At 37.4% G+C, this 17,016-nt stretch overlaps 1 long non-coding RNA gene across 1 annotated transcript in view; it reads left to right on the forward strand.

Moving 5' to 3' along the window:
* The first annotated feature begins 10,834 nt into the window (after window positions 1-10,834).
* LOC307196571 overlaps window positions 10,835-17,016 on the forward strand; it is an 85,603-nt gene continuing 79,421 nt past the window's right edge. The window contains exons 1-2 of the long non-coding RNA XR_013831169.1: window positions 10,835-10,955; window positions 11,116-11,327. This is a non-coding gene — a long non-coding RNA (uncharacterized lncRNA). The remainder of the gene's footprint in view (window positions 10,956-11,115; window positions 11,328-17,016) is intronic.

Below are 17,016 nucleotides of genomic sequence, written 5' to 3' on the forward strand. Positions count from 1 at the left end.
ACCAAGAGATCACTGAAGAAATCAAAGAGGAAATCAAAAAATACTTAGAAACAAATGACAGTGAAAAGAGGACGAACCAAAACCTATGGGATGTAGCAAAAGCAGTTCTAAGATGGAAGTTTATAGCAATACAATCCTACATTAAGAAACAAGAAACATCTCAAATAAACAACCTAACCTTACGCCTAAAGCAATTAGAGAAAGAAGAACCAAAATACCTCAAAGTTAGCAGAAGGAAAGAAATCGTAAAGATCAGGGCAGAAATAAATGAAAAAGAAATGAAGGAAACAATAGCAAAGATCAATAAAACTAAAAGATGGTTCTTTGAGAAGATAAACAAAATTGATAAACCATTAGCCAGACTCATCAAGAAAAAAAGGGAGAAGACTCAAACCAATAGATTTAGAAATGAAAAAGAAGTAACAACTGACACTGCAGAAATACAAAGGATCATGAGAGATTACTACAAGCAACAATATGGCAATAAATGGACAACCTGGAAGAAATGGACAAATTCTTAGAAAAGCACAACCTTCCAAGCCTGAACCAGGAAGCAATAGAAAATATGAACAGACCAATCACAAGCACTGAAATTGAAACTGTGATTAAAAATCTTCCTACAAACAAAAGCCCAGGACCAGATAGCTTCACAGGCAAATTCTATCAAACATTTATAGAGGAGCTGACACCTATCTTTCTCAGACTCTTCCAAAATATAGCAGAGGAAGGAACACTCCCAAACTCATTCTACAAGGCCACCATCACCCTGATACCACACCCAGACAAAGATGTCACAAAGAAAGAAAACTACAGGCCAATATCACTGATGAACATAGATGCAAAAGTCCTCAACAAAATACTAGCAAATAGAATCCAACAGCACATAAGAAGGATCATATACCATGATCAAGTGGGGTTTATCCCAGGAATGCAAGGAGTCTTCAATATACGCAAATCAAAGAATGTGATACACCACATTAAGAAACTGAAGGAGGAAAACCATATGATCATCTCAATAGATGCAGAAAAAGCTTTTGACAAAATTCAACACGTATTTATCATAAAAACCCTTCAGAAAGTAGGCATACAGGGAATTAACCTCAACAAAATAAAGGCCATATATGACAAACCCACAGCCAACATCGTCCTCAGTGCTGAAAAACTGAAACCACTTCCACTAAGATCAGGAACAAGACAAGTTTGCCCACTCTCACCACTATTATTCAACATAGTTTTGTAAGTTTTAGTCACAGCAATTAGAGGAGAAAAAGAAATAAAAGGAATCCAAATCAGAAAAGAAGAAGTAAAGCTGTCACTGTTTGCAGATGACATCATACTATACATAGAGAATCCTAAAGATGCTACCAGAAAACTACTAGAGCTAATCAATGAATTTGGTAAAGTAGCAGGATACAAAATTAATGCACAGAAATCTCTTGCATTCCTTTACACTAATGATGAAAAATCTGAAAGAGAAATTAAGAAAACACTCTCATTTACCATTGCAACAAAAAGAATAAAATACATAGGAATAAACCTACCTAAGGAGACAAAATACCTGTATGCAGAAAATTATAAGACACTGATGAAACAACTTAAAGATGATACAAAATAGATGGAGAGATATACCATGTTCTTGGATTGAAAGAATCAACATTGTGAAAATGACTCTATTACCCAAAGCAATCTACAGATTCAATGCAATCCCTATCAAACTACCACTGGCATTTTTCACAGAACTAGAACAAAAAATTGCACAATTTGTATGGAAACACAAAAGACCCCGAATAGCCAAAGCAATCTTGTGAAAGAAAAACGGAGCTGGAAGAATCAGGCTCCCTGATTTCAGACTATACTACAAAGCTACAGTAATCATGACAGTATGGTACTGGCACGAAAACAGAAATATAGATCAATGGAACAGGACAGAAAGACCAGAGATAAACCCACACACATATGGTCACCTTATCTTTGATAAAGGGGGCAGGAATATACAGTGGAGGAAAGACAGCATCTTCAATAAGTGGTGCTGGGATAACTGGACAGCTACATGTAAAAGAATGAAATTAGACACTCCCTAACACCATACACAAAAATAAACTCAAAATGGATTAAAGACATAAATGTAAGGCCAGAGACTATCAAACTCTTAGAGGAAAACATAGGCAGAACACTCTATGACAGTAAGAGTGATTATAAATCACAGCAAGATCCTTTTTGACCCCCCCCCAGAGAAATGGAAATAAAAAAAATAAACAAATGGGACATAATGTAACTTAAAAGCTTTTGCGCAGCAAAAGAAACTATAAACAAGATGAAAAGACAACCCTCAGAATGGGAGAAAATATTTGTAAATGAAGCAACATACAAAGGATTAATCTCCAGAATATATAAGCAGCTCATGCAGCTCAATATCAGAAAAACAAACAACCCAATCCAAAAATAGGCAGAAGCCCTAAATAGACATTTCTCCAAAGAAGATACACAGATTGCCAACAAACATGTGAAAGAGTGCTCAACAGCACTAATCCTTAGAGAAATGCAAATCAAAACTACAGTGAGATATCATCTCACACCAGTCAGAATGGCCATCATCAAAAAATCTACGAAAAATAAATGCTGGATAGGGTGTGGAGAAAAGGGAACTCTCTTGCACTATTGGTAGGAATGTAAATTGATACAGCCACTATGGAGAACAGTATGCAGGTTCCTTAAAAAACTAGAAATACAACTATCATAGAATCCAGCAATCCCACTACTGAGCATATACCCTGAGAAAACCATAATTCAAAAACAGTCATGTACCACAATGTTCATTGGAGCTCTATTTACAATAGCCAGGTAATGGAAGCAACCTAAGTGTCCATCGACAGATGAATGGATAAAGAAGATGTGGCACATATATACAATGGAATATTACTCAGCCATAAAAAGAAACAATATTGAGTTATTTGTAGTGACGTGGATGGACCTAGAATCTGTCATACAAAGTGAAGTAAGTCAGAAAGGGAAAAACAAATACTGTATGCTAACACATATATATGGAATCTAAAAAAAAAAAAAAAAGGTCATGAAGAACCTAGAGGCAAGACGGGAATAAAGTCACAGACCTACTAGAGAATGGGGTTGAGGATATGGGGAGGGGGAAGGGTAAGCCTGGAGAAAGTGAGAGAGTCGCATGGACATATATATACTATCAAACGTAATATAGCTAGCTAGTGGAAAGCAGCTGCATAGCACAGGGAGATCAGCTCGGTGTTTTGTGACCACCTAGATGGGTGAGATAGGGAGGGTGGGAGGGAGGGAGATGCAAGAGGGTAGAGATATGGGGACACATTTATATGTATAACTGATTCACTCTGTCATAAAGCAGAAACTAACACCACTGTAAAGCAATTATACTCCAATAAAGGTGTTAAAAAATATAACTATGACAAAAATTCAGGCACTGAAATTGTTTAGCGAATAAAAGTTTATGCATTTGGTATATTCCAAAAAAAAAAAAAAAAAAGATGAGCTAGAAAGGAAAGATAGAGGCAGAGAGATGTGAAGTGTGAGGGGAAAGGAACTCCTTGTTGCTGGTAGGGGCCACAGAGAAAGAATAAAGGAATTCAGGTAGCATTTAGAAGCAAAGACTGGTCCGTGGATGACAGCTAGCAAGGAAACAGAGACCTTGGTCTTACAACCACTAAGAATTGAATTTGGCCAGCAAGCTGAGTGAGCTTGAAAGAGGATTCTTTCCTAGAGCATGCAGTAAGGGACACATCCTGTTGTCCTATTGATAATTTAATTACAGCCTTGTGAGACCCTAAGCAGAAGACCTAGCTGAGCCCGAATGGACTTCTCATCTACAGAGATTGAGATAATAAATGTAGTATTTTAAGCAGCCACATTTGCAGTAATTTATTATGGCAGCAATAAAAAATGAATGCAGTAGGCAACAGATTTGCATAGACATTTCATCAAAAAGATCATGAGCTCATAAGCCCAGGAAAAGAGGCTCAAAATAATGAGTCATTAGAGAAATATGAATTAAAATGAGATACTGGTATACACCCACTAAAATGGCTTTAAACAAAAAGACTGACAATTTCGAGTGTAGGTGAGTATATGGAGTAACTGGAACGTTGCTTGTGTGAATGTAAAACGAGACAGTTACTTCGGAAAACAGATTGGCGGTTTCTTAAAACATTAAATGTAACCTTACTATATAATTCAGAAATCCATGCGTAGGTATTTATCCAAGGGAAATGAAAACACAAGCCATACAAGGCTTGCACGCACATGTTAACAGCAGCATTATTTATAGTAGCCAAAAAGTGGAAACAATCCAAATATCCATCAGCTTGTGAGTGGATTAACAAAGTGTTGTATATGCATAAAATAGAATACTATTCATCAATAAAAAGGAATGAACTACAGATACAGGCTACAACATAATGAATCTCAAAATATTACGCTAAGTGAAAGAAGCCAGATACAAAAGACTACATGTTGCATGATTTCATTTATATGAAGTTTCCAAAAAAGGCAAATTTATAGAGACAGAAAACAGATGAGTGGATGCCTGGGGCTGAGAGTGGGAGCAGGGGCTGACTGTAAACAGACACGAAAGAGTTTTCTGGGGTGATGGAAATGTTCCAAAGCTAGATTGTGGTGATAGTTGCACAACCCTATAAATTTACTAAAATTCATTGAGTTGTACATTGAATTGTAATGATGGATGCATATTATGGTGTGTAAATTGTACCTCAATAAAAAAAATATGGTGATAATTAACTTCAGAAAAATATAAGAAAGGAAATATATTCATTGTACAGTGCTCAGCTGTGAGTAATATTTACATAGACATAACTGGATATCGATTTAATCTAAAAAATGAATACAATTACATTGGAATCATGGAGCAGGAGAAGCAGAGAGGATGGGAATTAAGAGAATAAAATGCCCCACTACCATAATAAGAAAGTAATTAGATTATGACCCAAATTGATGTATCTAAACACAGCAAAATATGCATATTATTTAAGCATAGAAAGTTAGGTAAATGCCAACAAGAAACAGCTGAAAGAGTCAAAGTGAAATCACCAGTAGGGAGGAGGAAAAAGTGGATAAGGGAACTGATACATTTTTTTGTTGTTGGTATAAACCTTTTAGTACAATTTGACTTTTTAAAACCTGTGCATTTATTTATTGATGAAAACAAGACAATATTTAAACCAAACACACAAGCTTTCTTATTTTTTTCCTCCTTTCTATTTTATTTTTCCTCCTCTTTCTGGGAGATTTCCTAAAGTTCTCCTAAATTTAACTTCCTAATAAATCTATTTAGTTTTTTAAAAAAATTATACTCTCATATTTTAAATTTCATGACCTTTCTTTTGTTACTTGAAAGTTTCTTTTTATAGTGTGTTACTAACTGCTCTTCTCTCTCTAGGATTATTGAGTTTTTCTCAAGCTTTCTTTTCCCTATAGAAGGTTTCCTCCAAGTGCTTTATTTCCGTTTGCTTGATCTCAGTTATTCTTATTGTAAGGTTTCCTCAACTGTCTGGGAATCTTCTTAGCCCATTTATGTTGAAGAGTATAAGACTAAGATATATCTGCAGAGAATAAATCGCTGGTCTTCCGTCTGGTGATTGGGGAGAATTTGCCCTGCTTCTTAAGCTGCTCTTCACCAAGTTTCATTATATTAACACCCCATTTCTGGAAGTACTTAGCCCTTCTAATACCTGAGACTTTGGAGGAGTTGATGTATACATTCAGGCTTTCCTCATTTGACAGATTTGGATTCATCTTCTTCTAGTCTCTTCTTTTATTATTTTAACATATTTATTGGAGAATAATTGCTTTACAATGGGGTGTTAGTTTCTCCTTTACAACAAAGTGAATCAGTTATACATGTACATATGTTCCCATATCTCTTCCCTCTTGCATCTCCCTCCCTCCCACTCTCCCTATCCCACCCCTCTAGGTGGTTACAAACCACCTAGCTGATCTCCCTGTGCTATGCGGCTGCTTCCCACTAGCTATCTATTTTACGTTTGGTAGTGTACATTTGTCCATGCCACTCTCTCACTTTGTTACAGCTTACCCTTTGCCCTCCCCATATCCTCAAGTCCATGCTCTAGTAGGTCTGTGTCTTTACTCCCGTCTTACCCCTAGGTTCTTCATGACCTTTTTTTTTTTTCTTAGATTCCATATATATATATGTGTCAAAGTACGGTATTTGTTTTTCTCCTTCTGACATATTTCACTCTGTATGACCGACTCTAGGTCCATCCACCTCACTACAAATAACTCACCTTCGTTTCTTTTTATGGCTGAGTAATATTCCATTGTATATATGTGCCACATCTTCTTCATCCATTCATCTGTCGATGGACACTTAGGTTGCTTCCATTACCTGGCTATTGTAAATAGAGCTCCAATGAACATTGTGGTACATGACTGTTTTTGAATTATGGTTTTCTCAGGGTATATGCTCAGTAGTGGGATTGCTGGGTCATATGGTAGTTCTATTTTTAGTTTTTTAAGCAACCTCTATACTGTTCTCCATCGTGGCTGTACCAATTTACATTCCCACCAACAGTGCAAGAGAGTTCCCTTTACTCCACACCCTCTCCAGCATTTATTGTTTGTACATTTTTTGATGATGGCCATTCTGACTGGTGTGAGATGATATCTCATTGTAGTTTTGATTTGCATTTCTCTAATGATTAATGATGTTGAACACTCTTTCATGTGTTTGTTGGCAATCTGTATATCTTCTTTGGAGAAATGTCTATTTAGGTCTTCTGCCTATTTTTGGATTGGGTTGTTTGTGTTTTTGATATTGAGCTGCATGAGCTGTTTGTAAATTTTGGAGATTAATCCTTGGTCAGTTGTTTCGTTTGCAAATATTTTCTCCCATTCTGAGGGTTGTCTTTTCGTCTTGTTCATGGTTTCCTTTGCTGTGAAAAACTTTTAAGTTTCATTAGGTCCCATTTGTTTATTTTTCTTTTTATTTCCGTTTCTCTAGGAGGGGGGTCAAAAACGATCTTGCTGTATTTATGTCATAGAGTGTTTTGCCTATGTTTTACTCAAAAGTTTGATAGTGTCAAGCCTTACATTTAGGTCTTAAATCCCTCTTGAGTTTATTTTTGTGTATGGTGTTAATTTCATTCTTTTACAGATATCTGTCCAGTTTTCCCATCACCACTTACTGAAGAGGCTGTCTTTTCTCCAATGTATATTCTTGTTTCCTTTATCAAAGATAAGGTGACCATATGTCCGTGGGTTTATCTCTGGGCTTTCTGTCCTGTTCCATTGATCTATATTTCTGTTTTCATGCCAGTACCATACTGCCTTGATTACTGTAGCTTTGTAGTATAGTCTGAAGTCAGGGAGCCTGATTTTTCAGATCCGTTTTTCTTTCTCAAGATTGCTTTGGCTATTCGGGGTCTTTTGTGTTTCCATACAAATTGCAAAATTTTTTGTTCTAGTTCTGTGAAAAATGCCAGTGGTAGTTTGATAGGGATTGCATTGAATCTATAGATTGCTTTGGGTAGTAGAGTCGTTTTCACAATGTTGATTTTTCAAATCCAAGAACATGGTTTATCTCTCCATCTGTATCATCTTTAATTTCTTTCATCAGTGTCATAATTTTCTGCATACAGGTATTTTGTCTCCTTAGGTAGGTTTATTCCTAGGTATTTTATCCTTTTGGTTGCAGTGGTAAACGCGAGTGTTTCCTTAATTTCACTGAGATTTTTCATCATTAGTGTATAGGAATGCAAGAGATTTTTGTGCATTAATTTTGTATCCTGCTACTTTACCAAATTCATTGATTAGCTCTAGTAGTTTTCTGGTAGCATCTTTAGGATGCTCTATGTATAGTATCATGTCATCTACAAACTGTGACAGCTTTACTTCTTCTTTTCTGATTTGGACTCCTTTTATTTCTTTTCCTTCTCTGATTGCTGTGGCTAAAAATTCCAAAACTATGTTGAATAATAGTGGTGAGAGTGGGCAAACTTGTCTTGTTCCTGATCTTAGTGGAAGTGGTTTCAGTTTTTCAGCACTGAGGACGATGTTGGCTGTGGGTTTGTCATATATGGCCTTTATTATGTTGAGGTTAATTCCCTGTATGCCTACTTTCTGGAGGGTTTTTATCATAAATGGGTGTCGAGTTTTGTGGAAAGCTTTCTCTGCATCTATTGAGATAATTACATGGTTTTTCTCCTTCAATTTGTTAATATGGTGTATCACATTGATTGATTTGCATATATTGAAGACTCCTTGCATTCCTGGGATAAACCCCACTTGATCATGGTGTATGATCCTTTTAATGTGCTGTTGGATTCTTTTGCTAGTATTCTGTTGAGGAATTTTGTATCTTTGTTCATCAGTGTCATTGGCCTGTGGTTTTCTTTCTTTGTGATATCTTTGTCTGGGTGTGGTATCAGGGTGATGGTGGCCTCGTAGAATGAGTTTGGGAGTGTTCCTTCCTCTGCTATATTTTGGAAGAGTTTCAGAAGGATAGGTGTTAGCTCTTCACTAAATGTTTGATTGGAACCACCTGTGAAGCCATCTGGTCCTGGGCTTTTGCTTGTTGGAAGACTTTTAATCACAGTTTCAATTTCAGTGCTTGTGATTGGTCTGTTCATATTTTCTATTGCTTCCTGGTTCAGGCTCGGAAGGTTGTGCATTTCTAAGAATTTGTCCATTTCTTCCAGGTTGTCCATTTATTGCCATATAGTTGCTTGCAGTAATCTCTCATGATCCTTTGTATTTCTGCAGTGTCAGTCGTTACTCCTCTTTTTCATTTCTAATTCTACTGACTTGAGTCTTCTCCCTTTTTTTCTTGATGAGTCTGGCTAATGGTTTATCAATTTTGTTTATCTTCTCAAAGAACCAGCTTTTAGTTTTATTTTTCTTTGCTATCTTTTCCTTCATTTCTTTTTCATTTATTTCTGATCTGATCTTTACGATTTTTTTCCTTCTGCTAACTTTGGGGTATTTTTGTTCTTCTTTCTCTAATTGCTTTAGGTTTAAGGTTAGGTTGTTTATCTGAGATGTTTCTTGTTTTTTAAGGTAGGATTGTATTGCTATAAACTTCCATCTTAAAACTGCTTTTGCTGCATCCCTTAGGCTTGGGGTCGTCGTGTTTTCACTGTCATTTGTTTCTAGATATTTTTTGATTTCCTCTTTGATTTCTTCAGTGATCTCTTGGTTATTAAGTAGTGTATTGTTTAGCCTCCATGTGTTTGTATTTTTTACTGATTTTTTCCTGTAATTGATATCTAGTCTCATAGCGTTGTGATCAGAAATGATACTTGATACAATTTCAATTTTCTTAAATTTACCAAGGCTTGATTTGTGACCCAAGATATGATCTATCCTGGAGAATGTTCCATGAGCACTTGAGAAGAGTGTGTATTCTGTTGTTTTTGGATGGAATGTCCTATAAATATCAATTAAGTCCATCTTGTTTAATGTATCAGTTAAAGCTTGTGTTTCCTTAATTATTTTCATTTTGGATGATCTGTCCATTGGTGAATGTGTGGTGTTAAAATCCCTTACTATGATTGTGTTACTGTCGATTTCCCCTTTTATGGCTGTTAGTATTTGCCTTATGTATTGAGGTGTTCCTATGTTGGGTACATAAATATTTACAATTGTTATATCTTCTTCTTGGATTGATCCCTTGATCATTACATAGTGTACTTCTTTGTCCCTTGTAATAGTCTTTGTTTTAAAGTCTATTTTGTCTGATATGAGAATTGCTACCCCAGCTTTCTTTTGATTTCCATTTGCATGGAATATGTTTTTCCATCCCCTCACTTTCATTCTGTATGTGTCCCTAGGTGTGAAGTGGTCTCTTGTCTGGTGGCGTGTTTTGGGGTATATGTGGCCTTATTATGATTTTATGCAGCCTCTGTGCTAATGGGTGGGTTTGTGTTCCTGTCTTGCTAGTTGTTTGGCATAGAGTGTCCAGCACTGTAACTTGCTGGTCATTGAGGGGAGCTGGGTCTTGGCATTGAGATGGAGATCTCTGGGAGATTTTCGCCATTTGATATTACCTGGAGCTGGGAGGTCTCTTGTGGACCAATGTCCTGAACTGGGCTCTCCCACCTCAGAGGCACAGCCCTGATGCCTGGCTGGAGCACCAAGAGCCTGTTATCCACATGGCTCGGAATAAAAGGAAAAAAAAAAAAAAAAAAAAAAAGAAAGAAAGGAGAAGATAAATAAAATACAATAAAAATGTATTAAATATAAAAAATTAGTATTAAAAATTTTTTTAATTAAGAAAAAGAAGGAATGAAAGAAAGAAGAGAGCAACCAAACCAAAAAACAAATCCACCAATGATAACAAGTGCTAAAAAGTACACTAAAAAAAACCCCAAAATCAAAACATGGACAGACAGAACCCTATGACAAATGGTAAAAGCAAAGCTATACAGACAAAATCACACACAGAAGCTTACACATGCACACTCACAAAAAGAGAAAAAGCGGAAAAAAAAAAATATATCGTTGCTCCCAAAGTTCACCTCCTCAATTTGGGATGATGGGTTGTCCATTCAGGTATTCCACAGATGCAGGGTACCTCTAGTTGATTGTGGAGATTTAATCCGCTGCTCCTTAGGCAGCTGGGAGAGATTTCCCTCTCTTCTTTGTTCTCACAGCCCCCAGGTGTTCAGCTTTGGATTTGGCCCTGCAGGTGCGTGTAGGTTGCCTGAGGGCGTCTGTTCTTCGCTCAGACCGGACAGGGTTAAAGGAGCAGCTGATTCGGGGGCAGTGGCTCATTCAGGGCGGGGGCGGGGGAGAGGGAGGGGCACGGAGGGCGGGGCGGGCCTGCGGCAGCAGAGGCCGGCGTGACGTTGCACGAGCCTGAGGCGCGCTGTGCGTTCTCTCGGGGAAGTCCCTGGATCACGGGGCCCTGGCAGTAGCGGGCTGCACAGGCTCCCCGGAAGGTGGGTGTGGATAGTGGCCTGTGCTCGGCTTCTTGGTGGCAGCAGCAGCAGCCTTAGCGTCTCATGCCCCTCTCTGGGGCCCGCGGTTTTAGCTGCGGCTCGCGCCTGTCTCTAGAGCTCATTTAAGCGGCGCTCTTAACCCCCTCTCCTCACGCACTAGGAAACAAAGAAGCAAGAAAACGTCTCTCGCGTTTTCGGCAGCTCCGGAGTTTTTCCCGGACTCCCTTCCGGCTAGCCGTGGTGCAGTAACCCCCTGCAGGCTGTGTTCACGCCGCCAACCCCAGCCCTCTCCCTGCATCCACCTCCGAAGCCCGAGCCTCAGCTCCCAGCCCCGTCCGCCCCGGCGAGTGAGCAGACAAGCCTCTCGGTCTGGTGAGTGCTGGCCGGCACCGGCCCTCTGTGCGAGAATCTCTGTGTTTTACCCTCTGCACCCCTGTTGCTGCACTCGCCTCCGTCGCTCTGAAGCTCCCCCTTCCGCCACCCTGTCTCCGCTCGCGAAGGGGCTTCCTAGTGTATGGAAGCCTTTCCTCCTTCACAGCTGCCTACCACCTGCAGGTCCCATTCCTATTCTTTTGTCTCTGTTTTTTCTTCTTTCTTTTGCCCTACCCAGGTACGTGGGGGGTTTCTTGCCTTTTGGGAGGCCTGAGGTCTTCTGCCAGCGTTCAGTAGGTGTTCTGTAGGAGATGTTCCACGTGTAGATGTATTTGTGGGGAGGAAGGTGATCTCCGCGTCCTACTCTTCCGCCATCTTGAAACTCCTCCTTGTCTTCTAAGTTAGTTAACACTCCTCCATCTGCTTTCCCTTTTCTAAATGTTGTGGAAATTGTATCCTCTCCTGTTCTATCCCTACTTGGGATTTCCAAATGGGAGGGGAAAGAGGGGAGGGACAAATTAGGGGTAGGGAGTTAACAGATACAAACTACTCTGTATTAATATAAAAGAGATAAGCAGCAATGTTATACTGTAATAGCACAGGGAATTATACCCATTATCTTCTAATAACCTATAATTGATATATCTGCAAAAATACTGAGTCACTATGCTGTACATCTGAAACTAACACGAATTTGTAAATCAACTATACTTCCATTTAAATAAAGCAAAATTCCTTTATTGATATTTTAATGGAAGGGAGAAAAATGAGAGGCATATATTGGATCTGACTCTTTTACCTACATAAGTCACATAAATATTTTGCCTGCCAAAATTTTTAATGTTGCATAAACAAAGAAACAACGACATTTCCAGTTTATAAGCAAAATTGCTAAGTGATGTTTGGAACAGACATCCTTACCCTAGACCAGATCATGCCAACTCCTAGGGAAGTCATGAGGTGTGGAGAGGTTAAGTCTGAGGATGAGGGAGGTTTGGGGTGAGCTGGGCTTGGTACACATGTTGAAGATAAGAATGGGTGTTAGCTGTTGTCCAGAAGAAAACTTCATGGAACCTAGGACCATATGTCTCCTCTATCACAGGCTTTCTTCAGAACTATTCTAAGCAAAATGTATGCTCATTCTCTGAGAAATCACTTGTATCTTGCATGATATGCATATCAAATTCTCTCATTTTTCTCTCTCAAAATAACTATAGTCACACTCATTTAATTTTAAATAATATGTACATACATTTGTCAGCTTAGTGATGGTTCATATTTTTCCATTGGAAAATGTAAAGGAACTCTCTGCTTTCGATGGCTTTCTTGATTTTGATTCCCAATGCAGAGTTTGAGCCATTCGGGAATGCATTTCTTAGTTTATCGCTACTGTTGATATAAATAGGGAAGTGTTCCTCAAGTGGAAAGTATCTTCTTTTGTCTTCAGTCAATGGTGAAGACAAAAGTCAATCGGTTTGTTTCTTTTCACATACAGTTTTAATTTTGATTTAATATTTATTATCAAATGGTTATAAGAGAAGGGGTATTTATGTTACGTTATGTAGTCCTTTTATCAGCTTCAGATTATGCAGGATATTCTCAAGTATTTTTTTCATCAGTTCTTTTAGTATTCAATATTATACGTACATTTAATTGGAAACTTTAAGCTCTTGTATAATAATGATTTAGGGGCTATTGACACATCCTTAGAGGCTAACTCAGTTGTAACACTTAAAAATTATCACTGTTCTAAAAGTAATACATTCTTGTAAGAAATTCATGTCATATCAAAAATGAAAAAGTAGAAGGTGAAAGTCTCTCTTAACTGGAATGGTTGAGTTATGTCTGCTAAGCATCTTACTTACTTACTTACATCTTACTTGCTAAAATAATAATATGCAAGGAAGAAAAAAATATTTACATTCTGACAGACTACTTCAGATGTCAAAACAGCCAGGACAGTAGTCTTATTGGTGATTATATTGGGATCAACAAATCTGCCTTAAATTGCCCCATCCTGTTGCATCCTGAGAAGAAGGGTATCTGAATGCAAATGGAAAAAGAGCACATTTGGCAAGTGGTGAAGGAGGGGAAAGGTGTTGCTGGATTAGAAGATAATTCCTTTGGGGAAGAGAGGTGGGTTTCTGGTAAATGCAACTGGAAACCTACCTTTGAGTTAGGTGTGGTCAGCGATATGAGTTGAAGCCTCTTCTATCTTCTAGGTACCTTTCCTTAATGTTCTGATTCACAGATTAGAATTTGAGCAATTCAGGAATGCATTTCTTAATTCACCCTTGCTGTTTACAGAGATAGTGGAAATTCCTCTTAAGTCTAGGATATGTTCTTCTGCCTTTAGTCAGTGTAATTGCCAGTTTTCTTTTTATGGATTTTCATAAGTAATTAGAAGTCTGGAAAAGGTGAATTAGGCACTACTAGTCTTATTGCTGTGATAACAAAGAAGTCCTTAAATATTTTATAAAGCCTTGTCATGGAGGTTAAGACCAGAATTTAAATGGAAACTTGTAGGATGTTTATACAGACAGGAGATTCAAACATACCACACTTGTTTTATTTCTTCTCTTCCTTATATTCTTGTTTTATTTCTTCTCTCCCTTACATTCTATAGATCCATATGGTAATTCATTATGGCATAGAAAACATGGTGCTATAGTTTCCAAAGCAAGGCTATATAGGACTCTGTTCTACTTCTGTTCGGTTAGGATAAGATGGTTCAAAGGAGATAGTACTGGACTTGAATTCAGAAGACATGAATTTGAGTCCTGGTTTGTCAGTTACTAGCTGTGTGAAGCTAGAGTAAATTACTACTTAACTTCTCTGAGCTTTAGTTTCCTCATCTGCAGAATGCGATACCTACCTCGTGGGGTTGTTGTAAGACTTAAAGAGATACTATTTGAGAAAATGCAACATCAACTGTATAATGGTAAACAAAGACATGTGTGTTCCTTGCCTGTGTGGAGCTGGATGTCAAGAGGGATAGTCAGTAATCAGATAATCAATATCACTAACAAATATAAAATTGCCCCTGTGACAGGTGCTGAGAAGGAGAAACTCTTTTTAGTAGCCCACATTCCATCTTCTAAAAGTATCCTATTGTCTCTGCCTTCAAAACCACTTTGTGGTTCTGATAGGCATAAGTTTCAGTTACCATGATTTAGTTTAATAACAGTTCACCAACAACATGGTTCAAATTTCAGTTACCACAGTATATTAACTATGAATAATTACATAAAGTACCAACTAGTTCTTCAGTTCATAAATCCCTATCTAAATAACAAATACATATCCTAATCAATGGTCAATTATGTTGCTGCTTTTAAAGGCTGCCAGTGATTGGTCACTGTGCATCTGTTATTTGGTTCAGGCACAGACAGCAAAGTGTGTGTTTGCCTCCTTGTCTTTTAGCGGTAAACCCACACGACCTTGTTCAAAAATAGATAATCAAAAGAATTAATTGACCCACAAAGGTGAAAATACAGTAAAGTGAAAAAATGACAAGGCTGGAAGTGAAAGTCATATTGAACATAAGTGGAATTATAGAAGACATACGTGTCCATAGGAATGTTGGCACAGCCATACTTCAAGAGACTCTGGATTTGTAGCCAGAGGGACTTAAAGGTAGACTTATCAACATAAGTGAAGAAAATGGTTGTGACGAAAAGGATGAAGATGCCCTAGAGGACATAATGCAACAAATAACTTCACATTAAAGGAACTCTCAGAGATATTCCAAGACTTTGAAAGTGCACAGGATAAAATGCTGCAAGCTGACCCAGACTTAGAAAGGAGTATAATGATTCACCAGGCATAGGAAATATGCTTACTCATCATACGACAAGAATTAGAAAGCAAGTTCTGTTTCAATTACTCTTGATAAGTTTTTTACACAGAAATAAAATACTAAATTTCAATGTAAAACATGTTTTACTTTTTAATTATAGTGTCCTAAATAAATAATAGCTTATCATTAAACATTTTTTATATGTTTATAACTGACAGTGGAGAGTTTTTAATGTTTTTTGAGAAAAGTTTCTAAAGTTTGCTGGGATAATTGTAATTTTTCCTTTTGATTACTAAGATGCATGGTTTCACTTTGCATAGACATATTTACAGTTCTGCAGTTTATTCAAAGCAAGGACTGTTTGGATATAAAATCATTCAACCCCTACCATTGCAGCCACTCTGATCTGAACCACCATCCTCTCTTGCTAGATTATGGCTATAATCCCTTAAATGTTTTTGGGGGGTTTTTTGTTTTTTGCTTTTGGCTTTGTTCTCCTGCAGATTATTCTCAATACAAAACTCAAGAGAGAGCCCGAAAAACATGAGACAGATAGTGTGTGCTTCTGCTAATTGTCTCCCATCTCACTCAGAGTAGAAGACACAGTGCTTACTTTTATAAGACCTCATGAGATCTAAGTCCCAGGTACTTTTCTGGCCTCATCTTCTATTCTCTCCCTCGTTTGTCTCTGTTCCAGCCAAAGAGGCTGCTTATCAACCCACCAGGTAAGCGCCTGACTCAGAAGCTTTGCATTCTCTATTCCCTCTCTGGCATGCTTTTTCTTTGGACATGGACATGGCTTATTCTTTTATTTCCTTCAGGGCTTTATTCAAAAGATCTTCTCCATGATATCTTCCCAGGGAACGCTATCTAAAATTTCACCCCCTCACTGAACATTTCTCATCTCTCTTTCCTTCTTTCTTTCTAAATAAATAAAGAAAATATATAGTGTTACTGATGCTAAGGTAAAAACATAATTTTACTTTAGCTAGTATCTGTAACACTATATATTTTACTTTTTTATCTTGTTTATTTTTTGTTACCCTCACTATAATGTAAGCACAAAGAAGTTGGGGGTTTTGTTCTCTACCTTGTATTTCCAGTGCCCACAACAGTGTCTGACACATAGTAGGTGGTTTCTAAGTGTCTGTTAATATTGACTACATGATTGAAAGCCTACAGTTTTTTAACATTTTTCAGATATAAAATTGTTTCTGCATCATAAAGGAATTACTTTATGCTATTTGACAAATAAATGTATAGTTTCTTGCCTGAATATTAAGTTTTACCAGAAGATAAAAACAACTAAATATAGCTTTGCTTTCAATATCAAGTATATAATCATTTAGTTCACTTTTAATCTTGTTTGTGTATGTGATGCCAGTTCTACCCGAGTCCATCCAGTTACAAATCTGGTATTATAATTTGAATTCTATTCTTCCATCACTGATTTCAATGCCTCAGTTCATCAGATGGTTTAGGCTCTATATTAAAGTGTGTCATATTCTGTACTGAGAGTGTCTTTAACAATATAAAATGGTGGATGAACCTGGAGGGCATTATGTTTAGTGAAATAAGTCAGACAGAGAAAGACATATACTGTATGTTATCACTTATATGTGGAATCCGAAAAATTCAACAAATGAATGAATATGACAAAACAGTAACAGACTCACAGACATAGAGAACAAACTAGTGGTTACCAGTGGGGAGAGGAAGGGGGAGGGGCAAGAGACGAGTAGGGGATTAAGAGGTACAAGCTACTATGTATAATATAAATAAGCTACAAGGATATACTATACAGCACAGGGAATACAGCCAATATTTTATAATAACTTTAAATGGAGTATAATCTATAAAATATTGAATTACTATGTTATATACCTAAAA

This window comes from Stenella coeruleoalba (assembly GCF_951394435.1).
Source record: "Stenella coeruleoalba genome assembly, chromosome: 13".
Lineage (NCBI taxonomy): Eukaryota > Metazoa > Chordata > Mammalia > Artiodactyla > Delphinidae > Stenella > Stenella coeruleoalba.